Source organism: Eschrichtius robustus, chromosome 12 (assembly GCF_028021215.1).
Source record: "Eschrichtius robustus isolate mEscRob2 chromosome 12, mEscRob2.pri, whole genome shotgun sequence".
Classification (NCBI taxonomy): domain Eukaryota; kingdom Metazoa; phylum Chordata; class Mammalia; order Artiodactyla; family Eschrichtiidae; genus Eschrichtius; species Eschrichtius robustus.
This window is the reverse complement of record NC_090835.1, coordinates 85,290,382-85,317,786: the sequence shown is the minus strand read 5'-3', so window position 1 is coordinate 85,317,786 and position 27,405 is coordinate 85,290,382. Positions and strand designations below refer to the sequence as shown.

Genomic DNA, 27,405 nt, shown 5'->3' with positions numbered 1-27,405 from the left:
ATCTGAAGACAGACACATTCTATTCTTCTCTTCAGACCAACACCTTCTGTTAAAAAACCATCTCCCTGTGTGCTGCCGTGAGTGAGATCCAGCTGAGCTCACATGGGGTAGAGCCTATGCTGTGCTCCATTGAGTGGTGAGGAATATCCCAGCCTAGTTCACACTCATTTCCAAATCGCCTCTGCAGGTGTCTGACCTCAGCCTCCCTCATCTTAGTTCTGTTTTAGAGAGTGGCATCTTCTGATGCTAGCACCAAACTGGGATGAGATGTTTCTGGAGCCCCTGTGTACCGGCCACAACTTCCAACTTGGAGAACTTGTGACTGTATGAAATAATCTGATCGTAAAATGCTCAATAAATAAGGAAAGTACAGAATAGTTATAGAGCAGACTGGTTTTTTAAAAAATGACAGGTTAACCTGTGTATCAAATTAAGTCTCATAGAGAAGCTCGCTGTATAACAAAAACGTGAAGGCGGAGCTTCTCTGGGTGAAGGAGATGAGCCCTCCCCACAGTGCACCCGCCCAGATCCTCATCAGAGCCCCTCAGGTGCCTCTGTGGCTCTCCAAGGATCTGTTGAGCATGATTTGCAAATGTATAGGTAGTGGAAAGAACCCAGGCTTGGAGTTAGGAAATGGCATGAGTTCTTGCTTTGTGGCCTAGGGTAAGTGAAACAGCCCAGTCTCTCACGTCAGCCTCATGTGACCCACGGGAACAGAACAAGTCATGCAGGTGCCTGAAGCTCAAATGGAGAATTACTCAGAAATACCTCCTCCTCGTCTAAGTCTACTCGGAACGTCCTTTCTCAGCAGCCTCCTTCATCTCATCATTTGGCCGTGGATCTTGACATACTCTGCGAGGCAGAGCTGATTGCCGCTTCAAACTCCGTTATCCCCCTCTCCCCCAGCAATGGAACCTCAATCTGGTCTGGGCGTCTGTCCTGTGGGAGTCTGATGACAACTAGAGTTGATCCCTGATTATTAGGCTGTCCCTTTAGTTGCATCTGTATATACTTTGGCGCTTGTAGGGTATGGAGTCTGAGGTAAGGGGTGCCCAAGAGTCTGCTGTGGGTTTTTGAAGCTGAGGAGGTGGGAGGAGGAGACGTGGGAGCGGTTATGACAAGAGGGAACTGAAAAAAGTAAGAACATTCAGTGCTTGTTCTGTGCTTCTGTACACTTTTGACCCTGGAGAATTTTAAAGGACTTTTTCTAATATTTATCTTAGATGGATGAAGTCATTTGATAAGTATCCCAGGCACTATGTAGGGGTTGGGAATAAACAGTAAATGCTACAGAGTTCCAGCCTTCAGGGAGTTTTTTTGTTTGTTTCTGTTTTTAATTTTTTTTTTTTTATTTGGCCGCACTGCGCAGCATTTGGGATCTTAGTTCCCCGACCAGGGACCGAACCTGGGCCCCAGCAGTGAAGGCGCCGAGTCCTAATCACTAGACCGCAGGGAATTCCCCTTCAAGGAGCTTTCTAAGTTTGTTTTTTAGCCCCACAAGGACAAGGTGGAAAACCCAGGAAGGCGTTTTGACTGAGGCCCCAGAACACCCAATGCCCAGATGTGTGGACAGAGGCACAACATCCAGCAAAAGCAGAATTCCTTTAGAACTCTGCTGATTGTGAGGAATAAGTCAAAATGGCAAACCTGCAGGATAACATCCTGGCTCATTTCTTTCTTTTTCTTTTTAAATTTTAGCCGTGCCACACGGCTTGTGGGATCTCAGATCCCCGACCAGGGATTGAACCTGGGCCATAGCAGTGAAAGCACCAGATCCTAACTGCTAGACCACCAGGGAACTCCCATTGGCTCATTTCTAAATTTATTTATTTATTTATTTATTTTTGGCTGTGTTGAGGCTTCGTTTCTGCGGGAGGGCTTTCTCTAGTTGTGGCAAGCGGGGGCCACTCTTCATCGCGGTGCGTGGGCCTCTCACTATCGCAGCCTCTCTCGTTACGGAGCACAGGCTCCAGACGCGCAGAGCTCAGTAGTTGTGGCTCACGGGCCTAGCTGCTCCGTGGCATGTGGGATCTTCCCAGACCAGGGCTCGAACCCGTGTCCCCTGCATTAGCAGGCAGATTCTCAACCACTGCGCCACCAGGGAAGCCCCCATTGGCTCATTTCTTATACAAAGGAAAACACTGAGGGTTTGCTGAAGAAAGGAGGAGAAAGCAGCATATTGGGAACAATGTCGCAAAAATGTAAATTGCTCCCTGGTGATTGCTAAGATCTTGATGACCTGATAAAATGGTGTATAAGGCAGAGCAAACACACCCTTGTGATGAAGCCAGAAATTTCATCCACAGTGAAAGATGCTACCAGAGGCAGTGCCAGTGTGGGTTGGGGAGGATCAAGATTGTTACCATGTATAAACAACAAGGTCCTACTGTATAACACAGGGAACTATATTCAATATCCTGTGATAAACCATAATGGAAAAGAATAAAAAAAGAATGTCTCCATGTGTATAACTGAGTCACTTTACTGTACAGCAGAGTCTGGCACAACATTGTAAATCAACTATACTTCAACAACAAAAGATTGTTACCTAGTCCAAGCTCCTACTGCTTGCTGCACAACAGGCTAATAAATCGAGAGATGAGTTGCTGGGGCAAGGAATAGCGACTTTATGAAGAAAGCCAGCAGACGGAGAAGATGGCGGACTGGTGTCCCAAAGAACTACCTTACCAGAATTAGAATTCAGGCTTCTTTCATACTAAAAGGGGAGGGAGTTAAGTCCTGGCTCCAGCCAGACTTGGGGGGTGGAGTGGGGGGTAGGGAGGGTGGGGATGTGTTAACTTCTTCCCTCCTGCAGCAATTCACAGGTGGATCAGATCAGGATTTCCTATGAGCTAAACAAAGGTATTTTAAGGTATTTTAGCTTACCTGGGAGGCAGAGTTCCCAGAGATGGGCCATTGTGTATAATTTAAGCTCATAGGCAACATCCCTTTAGTGATTAACTTGTAAGAGAATACAAAGGTTCTTTCACAAGATTGGTGTCTGGAAAAATAGCTGGGAGGCTATTGAAACTGTCTCAGTGAGTGGTGATGAATGTTTGAATGAAGACAGCTGCCAAGGGCAGGTGGGGACAGATAGGAGACAGATTTCCAGGCAGGAAGGACTGATGTAAGGGTGAGGGAGTGGAAGATGACTCTGGAGAGAATACGTAAGGCCTGTGTTCTTTCCTCACATACCATGTTGCCTTCCCATGGAATGGGGACCCCACTTCAGTCCAACTCTTCCACTTTATAACAAAAGGAGGACATTAAAAGCCAGGAAATGGGGACTTCCCTGGTGGCGCAGTTGTTAAGAATCCACCTGCCAATGCAGGGGACATGGGTTCGATCCCTGGTCCGGGAAGATCCCACATGCCGCGGAGCAACTAAGCCCGTGTGCCACAACTACTGAGCCTGCGCTCTAGAGCCCATGAGCCACAACTACTGAGCCCGCGTGCCACAACTACTGAAGCCCGAGTGCCTAGAGCCCGTGCTCTGCAGCAAAGAGAAGCCACCTCGACGAGAAGCCTGCTCGCGGCAACTAGAGAAAACCCACACACAGCAACGAAGACCCAACGCAGCCAAAAATAAAAGAATTAATTAATTAATTAATTTTTTAAAAACCCAGGAAATGGAAACCCTCATCTATGGCTGAACTGAGAGTTGGGGGAGGAGCCCAAGTAGAAGCCAAGTCTCCCTTTCCTGATCCTACCCCTTCCACAGGTGCACATTAGAGCCAGCCAGGCCCTTTCCACACACCTGGGCCTAGGCCACACCCCCTCCAGTGAATCAAAATCCCAGGGCTGGGACCATGAGCTATTCCAGGGCAGTGCACAAGTTTCTCTTCCTGCCGTGACCATGATAGCACGTTCTGCCTGGACCACACTTTTTCTCTGATTCATAACTGCATTACATAATTGCAATACATTACGTATTACTACCGATAATTGGAGAGGTGCTGAGTGCTTGGATAGAGAACTATATGCAAACAAAATCCTTCTTCATAGGCCCATTAGTGGTAATAAACTAGAACTAATTTGTAAACATCTCATTGCAACTGCAGGAGAGGGAAGACTTTGGAGGCTGCTCTCCAGTAAAAAAGGGTTAATGGACAATCAATCATTGTTCAGTCAGCAGTTACCAATCTAAGTTTTGTAAAATTGATCATCTCTTTATGAGTTTATTTTAGTAAAAATAAAGAATATTTTTATAAATTTATTTATTTATTTAGTTAGTTAGTTATTTAGTTTTGGCTGCATTGGGTCTTCATTGTTGTGCACGGGCTTTCTCTTGTTGCGGAGCACAGGCTCTAGGCACACGGGCTTCAGTAGCTGTGGTTCACGGGCTCCAGAGCGCAGGCTCAGCAGTTGTGGTGCATGGGCCCAGTTGCTCTGCAGCACGTGGGATCCTCCCAGACCAGGGCTCGAACCCGTGTTCCCTGCATTAGCAGGCGGGTTCCCAACCACTGCGCCACCAGGGAAGTCCCAAGAATATTTTTAACATAAAAAACAAAATCTTAAAATTAAAAAAAATTGTGGTAAAATGAAATAACGTAACATGAAATTTATCATCTTTACTATTTTTAAGTGTACAGTTCAGTAGTGTTAAGGACGTTCACATTGCTGTGTGACCATCACCACCATCCATCTCCAGAACTCTTTTCATCTTGCATGACTGAAGCTCTGTACCCATGAAACAACTCCCCATTCCCACTTCCCCTAGCCCCTGGCAATCACCATCCTACTTTCTGTCTCTGCAAATTTGCCTACTTCTTATAAGTGGAATCTTACAGTATTTGTCTTTTTGTGGCAGCTTATTTCACGGAACATAGTATCCTCAAGGTTCATCCATGTTGTAGCATGTATTAGAATTTTCTTTTCTTTTAAGGCTGAATAATATTTCATTGTATATGTAGACCATGTTTTGTTCATTCATTCATTCATGGACACTTGGGTTGCTTTCACATTTTAGCTACTGTGAATTGTGCTGCTATGAACATGGGTGTATAAATATCTCTTTGAAATTCTGCTTTCAGTTATTTTGGGTATATCCCTAAAAATGGAATTGCTGGATCATATGGTAATTCTGTTTTTAATTTCTTAAGGAACCACCACACTCTTTTGCTCCACTACTTTACATTCCCACCAACAGTGCACAAGCATTCTAATTGCTTCATATCCTCACCAACACTTATTTTCTGTTTTGATAGTAGCCATCCTAATGGTGAGGTGACATAAAACCTTTCTAAAACACAGGTTTGCTAATGATTTTGATCTCCCAAACCCTTAACTTTTCATGAAGTCCTAAGTTCCTTAATCACAATATTTTCATTCATGAATATTTTTAGGAAATGACCCCCCATGGCTAGAGAAGGAATACTGTATAGTCATTTTATCAGTCTTTACCAACTAGAAAGGTACAAATTTTAATTTATTTTAATTTTCTTTCATTATTAGTGAAGTTGAACTTTTCACTATAATTGTTAATTAGTTACAGTTTCTCTGTTGTGAATTGTGTCTGAATTTCTTACATGGTACAATATAAAAATAGAAATAACTATTGAGTGCTTTCTATGTGCCAGCTAGTGTTCTAAGAGTTTTACATGTAGTAACTCAGTTAATCCTGACCCACCACCATGAGGCGGGTGCAATGATTAGTCTCATTTTATGGAGGAAACAGAAACACGGAGAGGTCAGTGAACTTATCCAAGGTCCTACCCAGGAAGTCTGGATTCAGAGCCTGTGCCCTTAAATACAAAATGGCCAATATTTTCCTAACCTATTTGTTTGATTTTTTTTTCTATTAACTATAAAATTTTTTTTTAATTTATCAGTCTACTCCTTTCTTTTGTTGGCACTTTTTTTTTTTTTGGCCATGCCGCATGGCTTGTGGGATTCCCCGACCAGGAATTGAAACTGCACACTTTGCAATGAAAGTGCAGTGTCCTAACCACTGGAGCGCCAGGGAATTCCCGGCACTTTTTTTTTTTTTTTTAATATATTTATTTATTTTATTTATGGCTGTGTTGGGTCTTTGTTTCTGTGCGTAGGGCTTTCTCTAGTTGCGGCAAGCGCGGGCCTCTCATTATCGCGGCCTCTCTTGTTGCAGAGCATAGGCTCCAGACGCGCAGGCTCAGTAATTGTGGCTCACGGGCCTAGTTGCTCAGCGGCATGTGGGATCTTCCCAGACCAGGGCTTGAACCCGTGTCCCCTGCATTGGCAGGCAGATTCTCAACCACTTCGCCACCAGGGAAGCCCCTGGCACATTTTTTTTTTTTTCTTTCAGCCAGTCTAGAACATCCTGTCCTTTTCAGATAATAGAAAAACAAATTTTTTTAATATTAGATGTTTTACATATGTATGTATTTTCCAAATAATCATTTATCCCAAACTATTTATTGAATTATATTTTTTGTTCCATTGTTTTGTGATGGTATCTTTCCGCTGGTCTTTATTTCCTAATTGCTTGTTTTTTTTAATGAACATTATATGTTCAATCATCTCTTTGAGGATGCTGAAGTCTCTTTCTGGTTTTCACATTCTTTTCACTTCACCTGGCATGAATCTGTCTCTGGAGAGTTGATGTTGCTGACTCCCTTCCTCAGTGTTAGTTTTTGTGTATTTTGGAATTTTAGTTTCCAGGTCATTTCCAGGTTTTCTATCTCTCTTCTCCGGTTCCTCACTCCTCCCTGTCCAGTAACTGAGCAGTTGCCCTCCTCGGAGCCCTGTCCAGAGTGAGGTCTTATATGGCAGCCAGGGCCCCTGCCCTGGCCTGACCCTGAGGATGACTCAGGTCCAGCCCCATGACAGAAGAGGCTGGGTTAAGGTCATGTGTTGCACCATTTGCTCCATAGGCCGCAGTCCCAGGCAAAGTCAGTAGCAACTTATTTCAATCTATTTTCTTGAAGAAGGTGGGGAGAGGCCAGTCGCAGCTCCTGGATTTTTTGCCTGAATTGATGACTCTGTTCCCCCACCTCAAGCGGGCAATTCAATTCTTTCTCATCATTCAACAGGACTTGAATTAGCAGCTGCCTTTGACTGTATCCAGACTCCAAAAGGCCACAGCATCAGCCCTGTTCATCTTTTGCATTTATATTCAGTTTCTGGGAATACCCATGGGGATATTCTCCACTTGTTGAATATGGATTTTGTATTTTCTCTAATAGTTTATCCACCATTGCTTTGTGCGGGAAGCCTTGGGCTGTCTATTCTGTTTCACTCGTGCGCCTGTGTCTTTATGTACAAGCATTCATTGTAGCTCTCTGCTATGAGTTAGGAAGCCACTCTCACAAGTTCCTCCAATCATGTCCTGATAGATTTCTCGAGGCTGGATCAGGTAGGAGGCACTACAGCAGTTACCTGAGATGAGAGTGGACAAAGTGCTACTGTCCCCCACCCAATGTGAGGACGCATCAGAGGAGCCCTGGGGTAGCTGCTCTGGGACAGGAGGAAGGTTTCTCTTTGAGAGCTCCATGCCAACATGTCATCAGGGGTCTCAAGCCAGGGTAGATCCAGTACCAGGGAGTATATGAGAGCAAACATTGGTGGCTTGACATGGTCCCTAGATGGACAACCAGAAGTTTCAGCTGTGGTAGGATCCCTGCAGAACATAATGGTGTATATGGCAGCCAGGATGCATCTGGGGCATTATGCACCGTGTCCTTAGGACTCCATGAGTAATTTGTCCAACATTCCACACGCACCCCTGCCTGCAGGCAGGACAAATACATGGCCCCAGCTCCTGCCCCCTCTCCTGCTGCACCAGGATATTTCTCAGTGCCACGGGCACAGTGATCTAAACACAGAGCTGCATACAAAGTGGTGCCTCTTTTGCAATATAAACAGAACCAGATCTCCGGCTTGAGTGCCCTCTTGGCTATGAATTCAGGGGCAGGGAGAAGCAGCCTCTGCCCCCACCCAGAGGTCCTGGCTCCCTTTCCAAAGGCTCAGCCTGTGATCAGGCCCAGTGGGGCTGAGGAGCAGACACGGGCAGGCTTCCCTAGCACCAGACACACTGGGATCCCCGCTTGGCCAGACCGTCTCCTGAGGTGCCCGTGCGAGTTTGCCCCAGAAACCCGTTTTTCCTGGGACTGGGTGTCACCTCAGGACAGAGAATGCCAGGAGTCATAACTTGGCCCTGCAGCAACTGGAGTCTGCCAATCCAGCCTGAGACAGCAGGTTGTGCTTGGCCTTTGGGCCTGAGCTGGGACTTGCAGCTCCGTAGGGAACCTCTGGGAGTGCCACCAGGGGGAGCCCTTTCTACATCTTGGGTGTCTGGGTCTGCGTTCAGCCTCCACAATGTTGGTATCTACACACATGACTTAGTTTACGGATTGAATCATGCCTCCATTTTCGCAATTTATGTAGTCAACCTCATCTCCTGCCACGGTTCAGGTCCTGTCTTCCTTCAGATGTAGTTATGTAACACTGTAGTCACAAGCACAGTGTGGGGTCGGGGAGAAACAGGAGGTGTAATGTGTGTCTTCACTCCCCAGATGCCACTCCGTCTACCTCACCTGGCAGCCAAGGTCCTGAGATTGTGCTGAAGCCTTAGAGGCCCAGGCAGCGGGCGGAGAGGGGCACAGAGGTGGCGTCTGTGTGGGGGGTGTCTAGATTGGCTGCACCGTCCTCCAGCAGGTACCTCCACTAGGATGGAGAGGCCTGGCTGCCAGCAAATCCTTCCTGTTTCCTTTGGGTGTTCTGGACATGGCAGGTGGGGCTGCAAGTGGTTCAAGGAGGCTCAGGGAAGACACTGCCGGGTGAGGAGAGAGTGTGGCCGCATCTGCGGAGGGCGGTGCTGACCAAGCTTCAGGTGCACAGGAGGGAGACTGGGGAGCGGGGTGAGGCAGAGAGGCTGAGGGGGAAAGGTGAGGCCAAGGGGGCCTTTCCAGCTTGAATGCCACAAACACCACTGTAAAGCTCCCTGTAAAGCACCTCACGCTCCCTGCCTGGGTCACAACCCTGGAGGGTGTTGCCATTAGAGTCCATCAAGTAAGTTGGAAGGAATTTCAGGGTCTTGGGGGCCTTATTATTCTCTGGTGCAGGCTGAGAAAATGCCAGGCCCTTCTAGAAAAAGAACCATGCTCAACATAGTGCTGCCCACGTTGTAGGTAAGAGATGGGAGAAAGGAGGGATCGAAGTGGACAGAGAGGGTGAGAGGTAGGGCCTGCTGACCCTCTCTGGCTCCTAAGTTTCAAACCCTAGTCCCCTGAGGGAAATGAATGGATTCATGACATAAGCCCGGCATCTAGAGACTAAGAGCCACCTCCTCACCCCCGATGCGAAGGGATTCCCTTGGACTGGAGGGCAGAGGGGACTCGCTGAGGCTGTGGACATCTGTGGGTCCTAGAGGATGGGGGTCCTTGGGCTGAGCCCTGGGGAAGGGGCAGAAATGGCAGAAAGGTTTGTGGCGTCGGAGGGAGACCTCTGTCGTGCTTCTTTGAGCCTGCAGCCCCTGAGGAGGAAGCACCATGTGGAGCTGTCAGCAGGGCGGGGCCTCAGTCACCTCACAGCGGAGGCCTGTGCCTCAGCCAGAGGCAGGAGATGGGGGGCGTCTAGATTGCACCCCACACAGATGCACCATGTCCACCAGGGAGCATGCTGCAGCCTACACTGGAAACCACCCCAATACCCTTCCACAGGAGAGCAGGAGGGAAAGTTGTAGCAGATTCATGCAGTGGGACACTTCTCAGTGAAGAAAACAAATCATCCTACAGCCCCATGTGACAATGCAGTGAATCTGCAGACAAAATGTTGAGTGGAAGAAGCCAGATCCACAAGGGCACATAGTGTACAATTACATCTATAAAAAGCTCAACTCCAGGCAAAACTGTAGAGGTCAGGAGAGTGGTTACCCTTAGGGGAGGGTAGCGACTAAAAGGGGACATGAGGGAGGCCCCTGGCATCCTGAGAATGTTCTATTCCTTAATCTAGGTGCTGTTTGCACAGATGTGTTCTGTGTGAAAGTTCATTGGGATTTGTGTGCCTTTCTGTATGGATGTTATATTTGTGTAAAACAGTTTTTGAGATTTAAGTGCAAAAAATGAGACTACAGAATGGAGTGAGGAGATGGGAATGGTCTACTATTATTTCAGTGCCCACTGTGCTCCATGCCTCCTTCATAGGATCTTTGCTCTTGTCTTATCAAGAGGAGGGGAGGCGGGGCAGAATTTAAATCATGAAGGACTTTCAGCTCTTTCATTCCTGACATCTTCTGTGAATCAATATTCTTTTTGATCAACTGTTTAATGGCATCCTAAATTTATCTCATGCATTTTTCAGCTCCTGCAAAAACTAAAAGGGATTAGATGGGGTTTGTGTTATTGTGAGCCCCCAGTTTGCTGCCTCCTTCATAAAATACTAGCTGGACTCTTGTATATGAGCATCAGCATCTGTAAATCCAGCAGCAAGACCTGTGGGCTGCTCACATCAACCTGGCAGACACTGCTGATCAAGTTTGAGGTCTTCTTGGTATCATCTCCAGAGCCCCCAGTTTCACTGGTGCCATTGCTGCAGCAGGTCTCAACTCACCTGGACTCACCTGGAGGAAGGGGACTAATTCTATCCACTGCTAGAGATTAAAGGTGGCCACATTCTCCCATTGAGAAGTGGGGTCTCCTTGAATCTGGGTGGGTTCTGTGGCTTTTTGATCAACAGAAATTGGTGGAGGTGATGCTGAGTCAGTTTCCAGACCTAGGCAACTTCCACTCCCTGTCTCTTGGAACACTCTCTGGGAGCCCTGAGCCGCCATGCAGGAAGTCCAAATTCCCTTGAGGCTGCATGCTGGAGCAGCCATGCCCAGCACTATGGTCACCATAAGCAGAGCCCAGTTGTCCCCACCAAGGAGACAGAAATGTGAGGAAAGCTGTCTTGGACACTTTGGACCAGCCCATCTGCCAACTGAGAGTGACCCCGGTAGACATTGATAGGAGTAGAACTGCTGAAATGACAGATAAAATGATGAGATATGAGGCAATGGTTGCTGTTTTAAGCCACTAGATTTGGAGCAGTTATGAAGCAATAGGTAACTGGAACATTTGAATTTCTGCCTGGACCACAGCCTTCGTGTCCTTGGCTCTGTAAGAATCCATCTCCTTAACTCACTTTGCCAGTGTGGCTATAGCATTTGCCAACTCTTCATTCCATTAGAATTCTTTTAGTTGCCAGGCTTGTGGCAAGATAATTTATTGTGGAATTATTTTTTTTCTTCTGTTCTTGTTGCTCTATGTATATTTCCCTCACTGAGAAAGTTATGAAGCTCTTGTTCTCAATTCTGAGCTTCTGTTTTGGGTATGGAGAGAGTGGGTGAGTGCTGGCATTTGGATTATGTGCAAACACCTAGGCTAAGAGAGACAGAAGTGGGCTGTGAGCATGTGCTGAGCAGAGACTGAGAATCTCTGGGATCTGGAAATTTGGTGCCCTCCCCCCAGTGAGTAGTAGAGACCCAGGCCCCTAATTTTTGCCCAGAGCACACCCAGGCTGAATGACTGCTGGCAAATGCCCAGAGAGGATAGGCATGGTTTCTCCCAGGCTGGGCCATATAGGCCAGGGTCCCCAGGGGAGACTCTGCAGTCAGTGATATGGACGTCTGTAAGGGGCAGTGCTGGGCCTGACCCAGAGGACTCCAGGGTTGACAGCAGCCTCTGATTTCAGAGGCAGCAACAGAAACAATGGCTGCTGCTATGGACTGAATGTTTGTGTCACCCTCAAAGTCATATATGGAAACCCGAAACCCCAATGCAATGGTATTGTAATGGATGGGAGGTAATTAAGTTTAGATGAGGTCAAGAGGGTGGAGCCCTTATAAGAAGAGGAAGAGACCAGAGGTGTGTCCCCCCCACCACCACCATCTTGTGAGGACACAGTGAGAAGGGGGCCATCTGCAAACCATGAAGAGAACTCTTACCAGACACTGAATCTACCAGCACCCGATCTTAGACTTCCCAGCCTCCAGAACTGTGATAAAGAGATGTTTGTTGTTGAAGCCACCTAGCCTGTGGTATTCTGTTACAGCAGCCTGAGCTGACAGCTACCACTAGTTAGTAAGGACCTGGTCTTGCTCTCAGCTTTTCTGGCCCTGCATAAACCCCTGAGAGTTTATAGTCTCATGAAGGGAGGAGGGAACCCCACTAATGACCAGGGTTCAATTTCCTTCCAGTCTGGCAGTTTGGGACACAGAGAAGATTCCATTTAATTGAGAAAAAAATAAGGAATGTGATATTTCATGCACATTTTATAACCAAAAATAATAAATGTAACATGCTTCTCAAGCCATCCAGAACATTTAATGGCTTTCTCTTTATTGCATTGTGGGCTCCCGTGCCCATTGAACTGTTGGTATTTTCCTTGGCAGGATTTTCGTGAAATATCTCCAAGGTTTGGATTTTTTTTTCTTTTTAAATAAAAAGAAGGGCATGGAAACAGAGGAGGGGCTTGCTCAGAAAAATAAAACCCAAATATTGTTGACGCATGTTCTTTATTTCTCACTTACTGAATATCTGCTCTCTGTATTCTTTGATTTTAACAAATCATGTATGGATTTTTAAAATTTCTAATCTTTTTAGTAGTTATTACATTTATATAGTTTAAAATGAAAATTACATTAAAAGGTACATCAGAAATATCACTCTCACTCCGTTCCCACCCTCTGTTTTCTCTCACTTTGCCCCTGTAAGTAACCACTTTTATTATAATAGTGACGTATTTATCCTTCTGACGTTTCTTTATGCAAATGTACCTTTATTTTTTCCTCTCTCACTCAAAAAAGCATATTACACATATTTTGCTCCTTCCTCTTAAAATTTTAACTACTTACTCTGGAAATCCTTCCATGCCAGAGCACATAAATCTCTTCCTCTGTTTTTTTTGACAGTATTCCATTGGTAGATATACCAGAGTTGGCTGTTTAATCAGTCCCCCATTGCTGAACACTTGGGTTGTTTTTGGTTAGTTATTATTACAGATAATGCCACAATGAATAATCTTATACCTAAGCAAGTTTATGTTTGTGTGGGCAAATCTATGGGATGGATTCCCAGAAGGGGTCTTCTGGGTCGACGGGTAAATGCATTTCTAATTCTGGTACATACCGTAGGTTCTGCCACACAGGATTGTGCTGTTTGCACTGTTGCCAGCAATATATGGAGCCGTCTGTTTCTTCCTGGTCTCACTCACACAGTGGGATGTCAAACTTTTGAATTTTTCCCAACCGATGAAAGATTCATGTAAGCTTAACGTGGATGCACTTGGACTAATTCTCCTTCCTGAATTTCCCTAAGAACATCCTCAGACTTTTCTTGCACATCAGACACCTTAATTAGCTCCATCTTTTCAAGAGGTTGGCCGTTTTTATATTTCCTTCACTATCATCACAGTTATGAAAGATTTCTGCCAGGGGTGGTAGGTTGAGTAACCATGGTCTCTGTTGGTTATTGCAATAAAATCAATAGCTACAGGTGGCTTGAATTGTTTTAGATGGAATTGACCTCAGGTTAAAAAAAAAAATGTTATTTTATCACTCTTTGTATCATTACTTTCTAAGCTTAAATATCTTTTATGAGATATTTGTATAAATATTTTCATTTATTTAATATTTAATAAAATTAAAATATTTTGTCCACAGAAAGTCCAAGCCTTCTTGAATAGAAGTTGAAATATTAAAAGGAAAAGAAAGGCCTCCACCACAGCCATGTCTTTGGTAAACTCCACCCCCCTCCAGTAGTTTCTCTGTTGTATTGTTTAGGATACAAATGACCCCCTATTATGCTGGTGTACCTTTCAGCCAAGGCATTGGCAGTAGAGAGGCTGCTTCCTCTCTTGTTTTGCCTACTCCTCCGACTGGTCATAAGATTTGTTCATTTAAATGAATTCCTTATTGTAAAAAAAAAAAAAAAAAAAAAAAAGAAAAGAAGTTGGGGCTTCCCTGGTGGCGCAGTGGTTGAGAATCTGCCTGCCAATGCAAGGCACACGGGTTCGAGCCCTGGTCTGGGAGGATCCCACATGCCGCGGAGCAACTAAGCCCGTGAGCCACAGTTACTGAGCCTGCGCGTCTGGAGCCTGTGCTCCGCAACAAGAGAGGCCGCGATAGTGAGAGGCCCGCGCACCGCGATGAAGAATGGCCCCCACTTGCCGCAACTAGAGAAAGCCCACGCACAGAAACGAAAACTCAACACAACCATAAATAAATAAATAAACCCAAAAGTTAAAAAAAAAAAAAAGTTGTCTTATATACTATATAAAGAACTCTAATCAATTAGCGTTAAAATACAAGGCCGAACTGATTGCCCACAGCAGTTTATGCGTGGCTGGGGGTGGGGGTGAGCCCGAAGCGGCTGGAGCAGGAGGATCTGGAGGCCGGGAGGTGGTGAGCAGCAGAAGGCTCACCTGTCTGGAATGGAGGAGCGGTTTTCACTTTGGAGATGAGATGCCATATATATATTAAAGGAGCCTTTTGTAGCAGATTAATAAGTCTGAATTTCCATCTTTTCCTCCAGAGTGACAGGAGTTTCCGATGATTGCGCAGGGGTGTGGGTGTGTGGTGGGCATTAAGATAACATGACCTGATTCAGGAGTGTAGTAGTCAGGATTCTCTGTTCCAGAGAAACAGAAATATATATATTCTCTCTATATATTCTGTATTGGTATACATATGTGGCACAATTATGGAAGCTGAGAAGTCCGATGATTTGCTGTCTGCAGCTGGAGAACCAGGAAAGCTGGTGATGTAATTTGGTCTGAGTCTGGAGGCCCAAGAACCAGGAGTGCAGATGTCTAAGGGCAGGAGAAGATGGACGTCCCAGCTCAAACAGAGAATGAATTTGCCCCTCCTCCTTCTTTTCATTCTATTCAGGCCCTCAGTAGATTGGATAATGCCTACCCATATTGGGGAGGGCAATTTGCTTTACTGAGTCTACTGATTCAAATGCTAATATCTCCTAGAAACGCCCTCCCAGACACACCCAGAAATGTAGCAGCTATCTGGGCATCTCTTATCCCAGTCAAGTTGACATACAAAATTAACACAAAGGGTAATAGCCAGGGTGTAAAAACCCCATCAGAGGACTCAGGTGAGAATGCCTGGGTCAGCCTCTCTTGCTGATGCATCAGACCTAGAGTCCACTTAGATAAACTTTTTCTATCTCGGAATTAATGACTATTTTGAAAACTTAGATTAAAGACGTTTTCATTTTGGTCTGATATTCAATATCTATAGGATGAGTTGGAGGGTCTGGGAGGGAACAGGATGTCTGAGGCCACACTGTACACCAGGCAAATAGAAGAAATGCAGGAGGGATGGAGTTGCTATGAAGCCATATGCCAATGACAAGGGTACCTGGTGTCAGCACCATCCTCTGCCATCCTGGGGGAGCAGAATTACTCAGCAAGTTTCCATCAGAGGAACCCCCTCGAAGTAAGATTCCAGGATATAAACAGATTCTTTCCTTTTTCATGTAATGCAGATAATTATACAGTAGCAAAGGGTGGGTGGCCTTCAATTCTGATCAGTAGGACATAGATCAGATCTGGCTCCTTTTCATGAACATTTCCATAAAATTAAATAAGGAAGTTAAAACCCCCCACTAAGAGCTGGAGGTTATGATCGCTTTGCTCCTGAACAAGCTAAAATAAAACTGGAAATGTGGCTGATAATTGCATCATTGCACTGCCCTGGCTGGTGGGTGGCAAGAAGCCAGCAGTCAACTAAAGCCACGGTGAGAATCAACTGAAGGACATCTATGAGGCGAGAAAGGAAGCCCTACTGAGAAGGGAACTATCTCAGGCTGTGACGATTGCTGAGAAGTACTGCAGTGCGTGAAAGAGACAGGATGTCCCAGTGATAACAAGAATCCCCAGAGCAACAAAAATCTGTTGGTAGGTGGGTAGCACTAGGCATTTGTAGCTCAGTTCAATACAGCCTAGGGGAGGAGCAGTTTTTCCCAGCACAAAATAAAAATGGGAAAGTAGAATGTTCTCTCCAATTCAGAGCATTTAAGCAATGTATATTTGAGCTTGTATTGTACAATAGTCACTTGCTTATTTGTTACGCAGAATCCATTCATTGTTTTGTTCATGGTAAAGGAAACATCAAGATGGCAAACTTCTGATGAAAACTCAGGTTAATGAATATCACACACACACTCATACACACACAATGGAGGAAGTTCCGGAAAAAAATGGAGGCAGTAGGAAATGTATCCTAAAGGCATATAGGTTAAACTTATGCAATTATACTGTTAGCATTTGCCAAAATCTAGATAATCTAGTAAAATCAGAGAAACAAAAATCAGAGAATTGATAAGCAAGAAATTGTAAAAATGTAGGAATGTGTAACAAAAAGCATTGGAGTTTGTTTCTTTGGGTAAATCTGCCTTCCCTTTGTCTTTATGAGATCACACAGATGGGGGCATCCCAGCAAGGCCCTGACAAGGAAATAACACAAATGACTGGAATACTGCAGCACAATTCTGACACTAGTCACCTGGAGTTAGCATTAGGCTCCCAGGTTAAGGGCACAGTCCCCAACAAGACAACCCTCACTTCAGATGCCAGTCACAAGTTTGGGGGTCCCCAGGCCACTTGATCCAAATGGCTACAAATCTGGGGAGTTCCAATGACACCCCCTCAGGTTTGATAATTTGCTAGAACAACTCACAGAACTCAGGAAAATGTCATACTTGCAATTACAGTAAAGGATACAAATCAGGAGGACCAGCCAAATGAAAAGACACATAGGGCAAAGCCTGGGAGGTTCCTAAACACAGAGCTGCCATGTGCTCTCCCTGTGGAATCAGGGGGCATCACCTTCCCCACACATCCCTGTGCTCACCAACCAGGAAGCTCCACCAAACTTCAGTGTCCAGGGTTTTCTTCTGTAGGCATGATCGATTGAATAATTGGCCACATGATTGAATTCAATATCCAGGTCCCCTTCCATCCCTGGAGGTTGGCATGGCTCAAAGCCCCAACCCTTTAATCACATGGTTGATTTTTCTGATCCGAAGTCATCTCATTAGCATGAACTCAGGTGTGATCCAAGGGACTCATGAATAATAAAGATACTCCTATTACTCAAGAAATGCCAAGGAATTGGGGTCTTTTCCAGGACCCAGGGACAAAGGGCAGTCAAATTCTTTATTGTACAATAGAGACATATAATATAGTTGGCCCTCCATATCTTCGAGTTCTGCATCCACAGATTCAGCCAACTGCGGATCGTGTGCTATGTTTACCGCCAGAGGTTGGTTGAATTTGGGGATGTGGAACTGGCAAATACAGAGAGCTGACTATGGGATTTGAGCATCACCAAATTTTGGTATTCCTTGTGGGTCCTGGAACCAATCCCCTGCAGCTACTGAGATATGACTGTATTATAAAATAGAGATGAGAAATCCTGACATATCTTGAGAAGTCTATCACAAGAGCTTAAGTATTTAGCAAGGGCATTATGAAAAGAAATCAGCCAAGTGCAGTGTCTTATCATGGAAGCATAGGATCCAAGCATCCAGTTATTGTAGGAATTGAAACTGGATGTAATAAAGGCTCAGACATTGTAAAGGAATTAGTATTACAAAAGATGAGAGAAGTTGAGGACTATGTCAAGATGCAAAAACGAAAGATTGGTCACAATTTACTTATCCTTTGCTTTCTCTTAGGAATGGAACAAGACTAAAGATTAACCCAGGAAGCATACAGTAAAGTTGGCTTCCTCCCCTGTACAATTCCACATTAAACATATTCCACATTTATATTCATATGGAATTGATTTTGAGTAGAGAGAGACAATCCTAATCATTAATGTATTTCATATGGTTAGAACCAATATACCATTTATGTAATGTAATAAAGCTTTCTTTTCCCTCTAGTTTGAAATGCATATTTTACCGTATACCTGTTGACCTAAAACAAACAGATTGCCAGGTACTTCTCCAGCAAAAGTAAGTTTACTCTGGATCAGCAAAAAATTGCAATTCAGAGCCAGTAACCACAGCAAGCGGAGAGCAAGTCCCTGCGCAGGAAGGAGAGGAAAACCTCTTTTAAAAACCTCTTTTAAAAAGGGGAAAAGGAAGTTGGGAGGGCTATAGTAAACAGTCCACTGGAGGAATTGAGAGTTCAAAGTATAGTGGCTTGTCATTGCTTGAGTTGTGACAGCCTCTCATTGGCTGAGCTCTTGCCAGGAAGAAGAGGAAGTCTCTCTTTTTCCTGTTGGGCTTTGCTATTGTCATAGGGTGTGAGAGCTCCCCCTTCTGGCCTCCTGACTATTTTAATTGAGGTTTCCGTTTATCGATTTTTATATACCAAATTCTTATATACAACTTAGGTCTCTTTCTGGGCTTTACGTTCTGTTTCATTGATTAAGCTGTTTTAGTGCCAGCAACACTTGATTTTAATTATTGGGTCTTTCCATTATATTTTAACATCTAGTAGGTCTGATACCCTTTCATTCTTTTTTTTTTCCCCAAAAAAATCTCTTAAAAATTTATTACATTAAAAATCCTATTATTAGTGTAATTACCTTATATTCAAAGATAACTTGGGGAAATTGGTATATTTACAATAATGAGGATTCACAATCAAGAACTAGGGGTATTTGCATTAATGTTTATGGTCCTTCAAAAACATTTGTAATCTTCTTTCCAGGGATGTGAATGGATGTGTTTCTTTTGAGTATGTTTCTTAAGTATTTTATATATCAATATTGGGAATGAGAATTTTCTAATTATATATTCCAACAGGCTGTTGCTGATAAATAGAAAATCTATTGCTTTTATATATTATTTTGCAGTTGTCCACATATCTGCCCTTAATAGTTTTACAGTTGATACTCTTTGATTTTTTAGGAAGATAATCAAGTCTGCAAGTAAGAATACTTTGATCTTTTCCTCCTTTCCAATGTATGATTGTCTAGGAAATGTAAATAATAGTTAATGATATTGGCCATAGTGGGAAATTTGCCTAATCATAGGAATGTTTCAGTATGTGTTATGTTGTTTGTTGATTCTTTAGCATGATAAGGAAGTATCTTTCTATTCTTACGTTCTAAGAATTCTTTTTTTATATACTTATAGGATTAATTGTTCAATTTTATTAACTATTAATAATCTAGATGATCATGTGGTCTATCTCCTTTGGCTTACAGGTGTGACAAATTTGTATATATTTTAAAATATTAAGCTATCTTTGCACTCTTGGTTAAAATATCTCATACTAAAATTTCATCTTCTGGATTGAGACTCTGGAAACCTTAAAATTTCTTCCAGAAATTCTATATATCCAGTCAGCTCCCAGAATACCTCCTATAACTAACCTCTCAAAAAGAAGACATTTCTTCCCCTTTGTTCTTTGTCCAATATCAAAGGAAACCTCCAAATTCCAAGTAGGTCAGGCTACTAATACACACAAATCAATTCTGATAAAATCATCATAAAATAAATGACTGTTGTTTACTAAGTGATTACTTGGTGCTAGGCATTGGATTAAAATAAATATTTTATTTAAGCCTTAAAATTACCCTTAGTTTCTCATCGAAAGTGTACTGTAGTTGAGACAGGAGGGAAGGGGACAGAGCACAACCTTTAAAAGAATGACATAGCCATTGAAGATATGACAAAAATTGGTTAGAACCTATTAGGCCCAAGATGGCAGCAAGATTCAACTTCCAGTAGACCTTGAGCCTCATTATAGGCTCACTGTAATACACTAGGATGCTAAATGGAGTAGAACCCTATGGCCCTTCCCCCACACCCACTCCTACCCCATGTCCTCAGTCTGCCTTTTGTCTGTAGAAAAACTTTAGCCAAAGAATAAGTTTAATCAGAGAAGTGAGGAAAATGCAGAAGCAAAGGAAAGTAGTCAAACAGGACAAAATAATAATAATTTAGTCAATAAGCAAAGTCAAGGACTTTTAGTTCCTCCTCAAGGGCTATAGGTAATATTCTGAGCCATATTCTTTGAGCTGTCTTGTAGATACTGAAAACCCCACCAGGTAGAAGAATTTAACTACATAATGACCAGACTGTAGCCATGACATAAGTGGCCACAATTCCGAGAACTGGCCTCAAAGAAATGGGAACAAACCCACCCTGGAACTGAAGGCTAACTGTATTTAAAACAAATCAAGATGACGCTGATTAGACCACTGCATGACCAATTTCAAGATGACTGTCAGAGCTGACTGTGCTGTTTCTGCATGTAGCCCCCTCCTTCTGCCTATAAAAGCTCTTGCCGGGACTTCCCTGGCGGTGCAGGAGTTAAGACTCTGAGCTCCCAATGCAGGGGGCCTGGGTTCGATCCCTGGTCAGGGAACTAGATCCCACATGCATGCTGCAACTAAGAGTTCACATGCCGCAACTAAGACCCAGCACGACCAAATAAATAAATGAAAAGAAAAAAAAAAGATACTGAAAACTGACTGATAATGAAAACACAACAGGTTGAAATTGGACATGGCTAAAACAATACTTAGACCAACAGAACAAACTCAAAGAAGCAAGAAAGAATGAAACACTAAGATGAAATAGAGAACAACAACTTATATAATAGAGAATATTAACAAAATCCAAAAGCTGGTTTGTTGAAAAGTTTCTTAAGATAGACCATTACCTAACCAACAAGAAAAAAAGAGAAAAGTTACCAAAAAAGTAAAGCTTAAAAAAAAAAAAAGCTCTTGCCCACTGATGGGGGAGGGGGTTGGCCTTTGGGCAGGAGTCTCCCCCTCAACCCCCCGCCCTCGTTGTCAGCCTCTGAAATAAAGCAAACTTTCCTTTTCACCAACATTGCCCCTCTAGTATTGGCTTTAGAGAGGCAAGCAGCCCAGCCGGACCCCACTTTTGGCAACAAAATGACACACCCAGAGGTGCCATGACAGTTCCAAGGCCGACCATAAAAGGCCAAAAAGTGGCCCAATTCCTGGAAATCCCGCCCCTTCTCCAAATAGTTGGAATAATCCTCCCACTCATTAGCCAATGAAATTACCCAGCCCATAAAAACTAAGCACCCCATATTTCCAGGCCATGCGCACCTTCTGAGTCAGACCGCATTCCGTCTATGGAATGTGTACCTCTGCTTTCACTTTACTATGGCTCTGTTCTTGAATTCTTTCCTGCCCGAAGCCAAGGACCCTCACTTGGCAGCCCTTCCCAGGAACTTGCCCAAGACCTGGGACATGACCATCCTCTCGAGCCCCATTTTCCTGCAGATGCTTTACAAAAAATATTAATAAATCTACTTACCTATCACTTTGCCTCTCGCTGAATTCCTTCTGTGCCAAGACATAAAGAACCTGAGCTTCATTAAGTCTTGAGACGAGCTGTGTTAAAAAAAAAACAACTCTGCTTACAATGATAATTTTCAAACCTACACAAAAGTAATGAAAAGAGCATAGTGAGTCTTCTTGTATCCGTCGCAAAGCTTCAACAACTGACAAAATTTGGTCATACTCATTTAATCTACCCATACCACATTTTCCCCCCTGGGGATCTTTTAAAACAAATTCCAAACATTGTACCATCTCATTTATAAATTCTTCAACATTATACCCAACTCATATTGAGTCCCTGCAAGCTGACAGCATAATGCTAAAGCGCAATTCATTATAAGAGATTCTTTTTTTAAAAAAATAAATAAATTTATTTTTGGCTGCATGTGGGCTTTCTCTAGTTGCGGCGAGTGGGGGCTACTCTTGGTTGTAGTGCTGGGGCTTCTCATTGTGGGGGCTTCTCTTGTTACCGAGCACGGGCTCTAGGCTCGTGGGCTTCAGTAGTTGTGGCTTGTGGGCTCTAGAGCGCAGGCTCAGTAGTTGTGGCACAGGGGCTTAGTTGCTCCGCGGCATGTGGGATCTTCCCAGACCAGGGATCAAACCCGTGTCCCCTGTGCCGCCAGGGAAGTTCCTATAAGAGATTCTATAAAGGTTTAAAGCAATGCAATCCAAATTCACAGGGCAGTGAATGTAATTACACAATCTACAGACCTGGAGGAACTACATACTCTTCGAGGAATCCTACATGGACTTTGTTTCACTTAACTGAGTTTCTGATAAGAATTGGGAGGGAGGGAGTGATGTTCAAGGTTATGTATTCTGGCAAAAACTTAAGAGTGCAAATTATTCTTGTTGGTTAAGAGAGATCCATTAAGCAGAAAGTAGAATTGGTATCCTTGTGGAGAAATTATATAGCCTAACCAGAATTCATAACACCTAGTCACTGCACAGGCAAGTGGCTTGAGCTCTTGGCAGGATTCTCTGAGATGAACTGTCTTTCATCAGAATGGTGTCTCTTAAAAGTGGACAGCCAGAGTGAAAGAAGTCACATCCCATCTACCCCCAAAGTACCTTCTTATGATTTCATTTACATCAAAGTCTAGAAAATGCTTATTAATCTATAGCGACAGTAAGTAGAACAGTGGTTGTTTAGGAATGGGGGTGGGGAGGGGGAGGAGAAAGGGAATTACGTAGAACAAGAGAAAACTTTGTGGGATTGTGATGATGGCTTCACGGGTGTATACATTTGACAAAACTGACTGAAGTCCACCCTTTAAATCTGTGCAGTTTATTTTTTGTCAATTATACCTTCATAAATATATTTTTAAAAAAGAATAGCCAAGGGATTTCCCTGGTGGTCCAGTGGTTAAGACTCCACGCTCCCAATGCTGGGGACCCAGGTTCTATCCCTGGTCAGGGAACTAGATCCCACATGCCGCAACGAAGATCCTGCATGCGGCAACTAAGACCCGGCGCAGCCAAAAAAAAGAAAAGAAAAGAAAAGAAAAGAATAGGGACTTCCCTGGTAGTCCAGTGGTTAAGAATCTGACTGCCACTGCAGGGGATACGGGTTTGAGCCCTGGTCCGGGAAGATCCCACATGCCGCGGAGCAACTAAGCCCGCGAGCCACAACTACTGGAGCCCGAGTGCCTAGAGCCTGTGCTCCACAACAAGAGAAGCCCGTGCACCGCAACGAAGAGTAGCCCCCGCTCGCCGCAACTAGAGAAAGCCCGCGCAGCAACGAAGACCCAATGCAGCCAAAAATAAATAATAAATAAATAAATAATATATACATATTAAAAAAAAAAAGAATAGCCAAAGGGCAGAGTAGTGGAAAGTAAATGCCGTTTCAGAGATGCTCCAGGTCCAGATCACAAGTGTAACTCACAATAAGAAGAGACAGGAGTCTGAGAGCTGACATCTATGAGCCCACAAATTAAGGAAATTATGCACTCTTTGGGTTCATAAACTGCTCTTTGGTTATAGAGTCCTAAGCAGCCAGTTGGTTGAGTCAAGGGTGGAGATGAGAGCCCTGCTGGCTCAAAAGACTACCCTGGAGATATAGTCCTTGCCTCCAAGGCTTTCCCAGGTGTTCTTCAAGCAGTCTGATAAAGCTTCCAGCTTCTTAAAGCAACAGGACACTTTTTGTGTACCTGGACCTTGTCATGCTCAGGTGAAGGTGAGAACACGGTGTGTTTGTTTCTGGTTTGGTATCTAAATATAGAAGCTAAAAAAAACCCAAAATGGGCATGGGAATTATCTGGTACCCAAATGCCACCAAGAATTGCATTGGGTGTCTAGTGGAATTTAGCCATCAGGCAGGAGAAGATGCCAGCCAGTCACTATGATCTAGAATTTTGCCTGTCAGCTCGGGACTCCAACCTGGACAACTGAAATTTCAGGAAGGATTGACCAATTCTTGTATGACAAATTGGTCCGAGTGGTGGCTCAATGCACGTGGGTAGAGGGAAGGTTGCTCTTGCTGGTTTCTACCTACTTACCTAACAGGCTGCTTCAGAGGAAGCACACTCCATGGACAAGGCCAGGTGTTTCCATTACTAGAGTCTTGCCCCTTCACGCTTTGGAGTCCCATCTCAAGTCCTTCATTTCTCCCACTGGGAAACATTGGGGTTGCCCAGGGTTGGCATGGGTTGCCCAATCCTACCTGCCTTGAGCTTTTTCCTCATGCCTGAGGGGCTTGAGGCTGCCCTGAGAAATGCAGAAGACTAGTACTGCATCCTCCACCTTTGGAGGATGGTTGAAGTACCAGTCTAGACTTGATCCAGTCCTCAGGGGCTGACTAGAAGGGGTATCTTACCCTAGACAATGGAAGTTGGAAAGGCTGGAAGGATGGGCCCCAGATAAGGCCTGGGAGAGAGCTGAGTGCCAAGCCAGGGGGCCCGAGTTCCCAGGCAAGTCTAGGATAGTAGAAGGAGCGCAGTCAGGACCAACCAGGAAGAGGAGCAGGTTGGGAACAAAATGGAGTATGGGAGATGGTTGCTCTGAACAGTCTGTGGCTTGTGCCACTATATCTACAGGCCATCGGAGCATCATTCATGAGGGGGGAAAGCTGGTTTGGAGCTACAGAGGCAGGGTGAACCCCACTCACACTCCTGCTGCTGGGCTGTGGCTCCCTTAGAGTCGCCAGGGGAAGATTCTGAAGAGTTCTGGGCACTTGGGGTGGGGGGCTGTTTCATAAAACCCATATCATTGGGTCACAATTTCCCATGCCCCTAGTATTTGGTGATGGCCATGATGCTTGATCCTAAAAAGATCCTGGTGGCTCCTACTAATGGCCGCCTGCTATTTCCGTATCTCTCAGCAGATCATTATTTTCTCTGTCACTGGGAGTTGTTCATGGCATTGTTTCACTTTGCCAGGAAAAGCCTGACCACAAAAGTAATTAGACAGTGGGTCCAGTGCTCCCCTAGTGGGGCTGATGCCCCATTAGTCATGGCAGACTTTTTTTTCTTCCATGACATAGATTTTTACTTATTTTTCTTTTTATTGGGATATAGTTGCTTTACAATATTGTGTTAGTTTCTACTGTACAGCAAAGTGAATCAGCTATACGTATACATATATCCCCTCTTTTTGGATTTCCTTCTCATTTAGGTCACCACAGAGCACTGAATAGAGTTCCCTGTGCTATGCAGTAAGTGGCAGACTTTAAAGCCGCTCCCTGGATGCTGCTCTGAGGGTCCTCAGCCTTACTGAGCACTACACCCCTGGCCCAAGTTCCTGATCATTCTTGCAAATGTTCTAGGCCTCCTCTTTTTGTTCTCTCTTCCTTGGTGTCACTAATCATGGGAGATGGGTGGACTCCTCCTGTCCACTGCTCCTGACTTGAGGGTGTGAGCCAGAACTGCCGTCTTTTCATGTGACCCCCTGAGGGAGATCTCTAACACCTACACATGGATATTCTCCTTTGCTTTCTAACATTTGCTATGAAACTTACTGGCATGGTTCTGGAGCTCTCCACAATTCTAAACCCTATGTAGGTGCCACCCCAAGCATCCTGCCCCAGAGCCCAGTCTGCACGGATGCCAGGGATATTGCTGGTGCAGGACCTATAAGCTTTGTACCAGCCTCCTTCTCTTTCTCCTTTCATGACTCTGTTACTCCTTCAGTGTATTAGAGGAAAGTTCCAGCCAACATATTAAATGGTTAATTCTCTAGACCTGGCACAAGACTACGAGAAATCATCTTTGGTCCAAAGGCTCTGGATTTTTGGTGACTCGTTATAACCATTACATTGGTACAACTATACACTGAGTAAGAAAAATCATGGGGCATAATGGTGGAGACCACCAGCTACACACCAAACGCCTCTCTTCTTGGGGTACACATACTACATTTCCCAGACACCCTTCCAAACAGGTTTGGTCACATGACCAAGGTATCTCCAACGGAGACCAAGTTACCTCCAGTGGAATGTGAGCAGAAGTGTACATACCAAACTCCAGGCCTGATCTATTAAAAACCTCCCACGTTCCTCCTCCTTTCTCTTCCCACTTCTTCTGGCTGATTGGCAGCTTGACACCAAAGGTGACCGTGGAAGCCATTAACTGAAATTGGCAGAGCCACTATCAATCCAAGTTCCTGATAGACCATGAGGAGGAGAGCTGCTCTTGGAATGCAAACCTTCTCAGCACTGTTATATAAGAAATAAATTTGTATTATGTGAAGCCCTGAAACTGTGTGTGTGTGTGTGTGTGTGTGTGTGTGTGTGTGTGTGTTAATTACCACAGCCTAGCCTACTCTAACTAATAGAAGGTGAGATCAGGAAGCAATTTTATTTTCATTTCTCTTTGTCCCTTTAAACCCATTTTGTGGGACCCATTCTCCTTCTGCTCCTTGATGGACATTTAAAACAGGTTCCATGACCTTTCTGGTCATTGTATGTAATCAAAGGTCACCTGGTCTAATTTCCCCAAAAGTTTAGTAATTAAATGGTCTGGTTTCATGTAATGGTAAAACTTCAAACTTTATTTAAACTCAAGGCTTCTTCCCTTTCTTTGTGCCATATACAGACCAGCTGCCTTCACTGGGAATTGAAGTGTGCAGTGATCTCTCATTTCCCATTTCTTGCTTTGTGGCAGAAACTGCTATTGTCCCCCAATATTCATTCACCTCTTCTTCCTTACTAATAAAACTCCCAAATTTTTGGTGGACTTGTAGCCACCCTGAATAAAGACTACATTTCCCAGCATCCCTTGAAGCTATGTGTGACCATGTGACTAACTTCTGGGCAAAAGGGTCTGAGTGAAGTGAGTGAGGAACTTTTTGATAATGCTCTGGATGGCCGGCATGGTGCTCCACTTCCCCTTTCCCTCTTCCTGCTGGCTGGAATAAGGACCCAGAGGATGTGGTGATGGGTCATTTCAACCTTTCAGGTGAGAGCAGCATTCCAGGGAAGGGCAAAACAGCAAGACAGAAGGACCCAGGGTCCCCAACATGGTGGAATTACCATATCCAGCCCAGGAGTCCTTATGCTGGAACTATTCCATGAGAAATACTTTAACTTTTGTCTCTTTTTAACATAGAGCTTTTTTCCCCCAGCAGCTGCTCCTGTATACTTACTATACAGGTCATCCTTTATGCGTGCTTCTGTCTTTCCTCCATCATCTTGCTAACTCACCTTGGACCTTGGACCCCAACAGGGTTGGAGTGGTGAGAGGGAGAGGCCAAAAGGTGCCAGGAGAGGATTTATTTGGCTAGAACTCCTGTGAGATGGCATAAGTCATCCCTGGGTTTTTAGGCATAGGTGATCCTTCCTTTCATTAGGCACTTTTGTGGATACTTTTGGAGACAACTCCTTCCCTTTGCTAAGATTTCTCACTCCCTGATTGTTGGATGTGGTCAAATGCCCTGCTTAGGCTAGTCAACTATATTTCTTTCTCCAGCCTCTACAAGTCTGGCAGGACTCTATCAGGCTCACCAATCCCTCCAGGTGACACTTTTGGACAGGATCTAACATCACCCTGCGTCAGGCCCCACATCTGGTCCACAGGAAACATCATAAATCCAGTGGTGGTATCTGGGAAGGCTGGCAGCCTCTCAGCCCAGCAGCCTCTCTTGTTCCACCATCAGGGCAGCTAGCCAATTTGTTTTTTTGATTTTCAGAATGAGCCAGCCACCAGCTCACCCAGTCCT

General features: G+C 44.4%; 1 long non-coding RNA gene across 1 annotated transcript in view; it reads right to left on the bottom strand.

The window, feature by feature from the left end:
• The window catches only part of LOC137772925 (uncharacterized), a 104,097-nt gene that overhangs the window by 27,103 nt on the left and 49,589 nt on the right, over nt 1-27,405 (bottom strand). The window contains exon 3 of the long non-coding RNA XR_011075603.1: nt 21,224-21,300. This is a non-coding gene — a long non-coding RNA (uncharacterized lncRNA). The remainder of the gene's footprint in view (nt 1-21,223; nt 21,301-27,405) is intronic.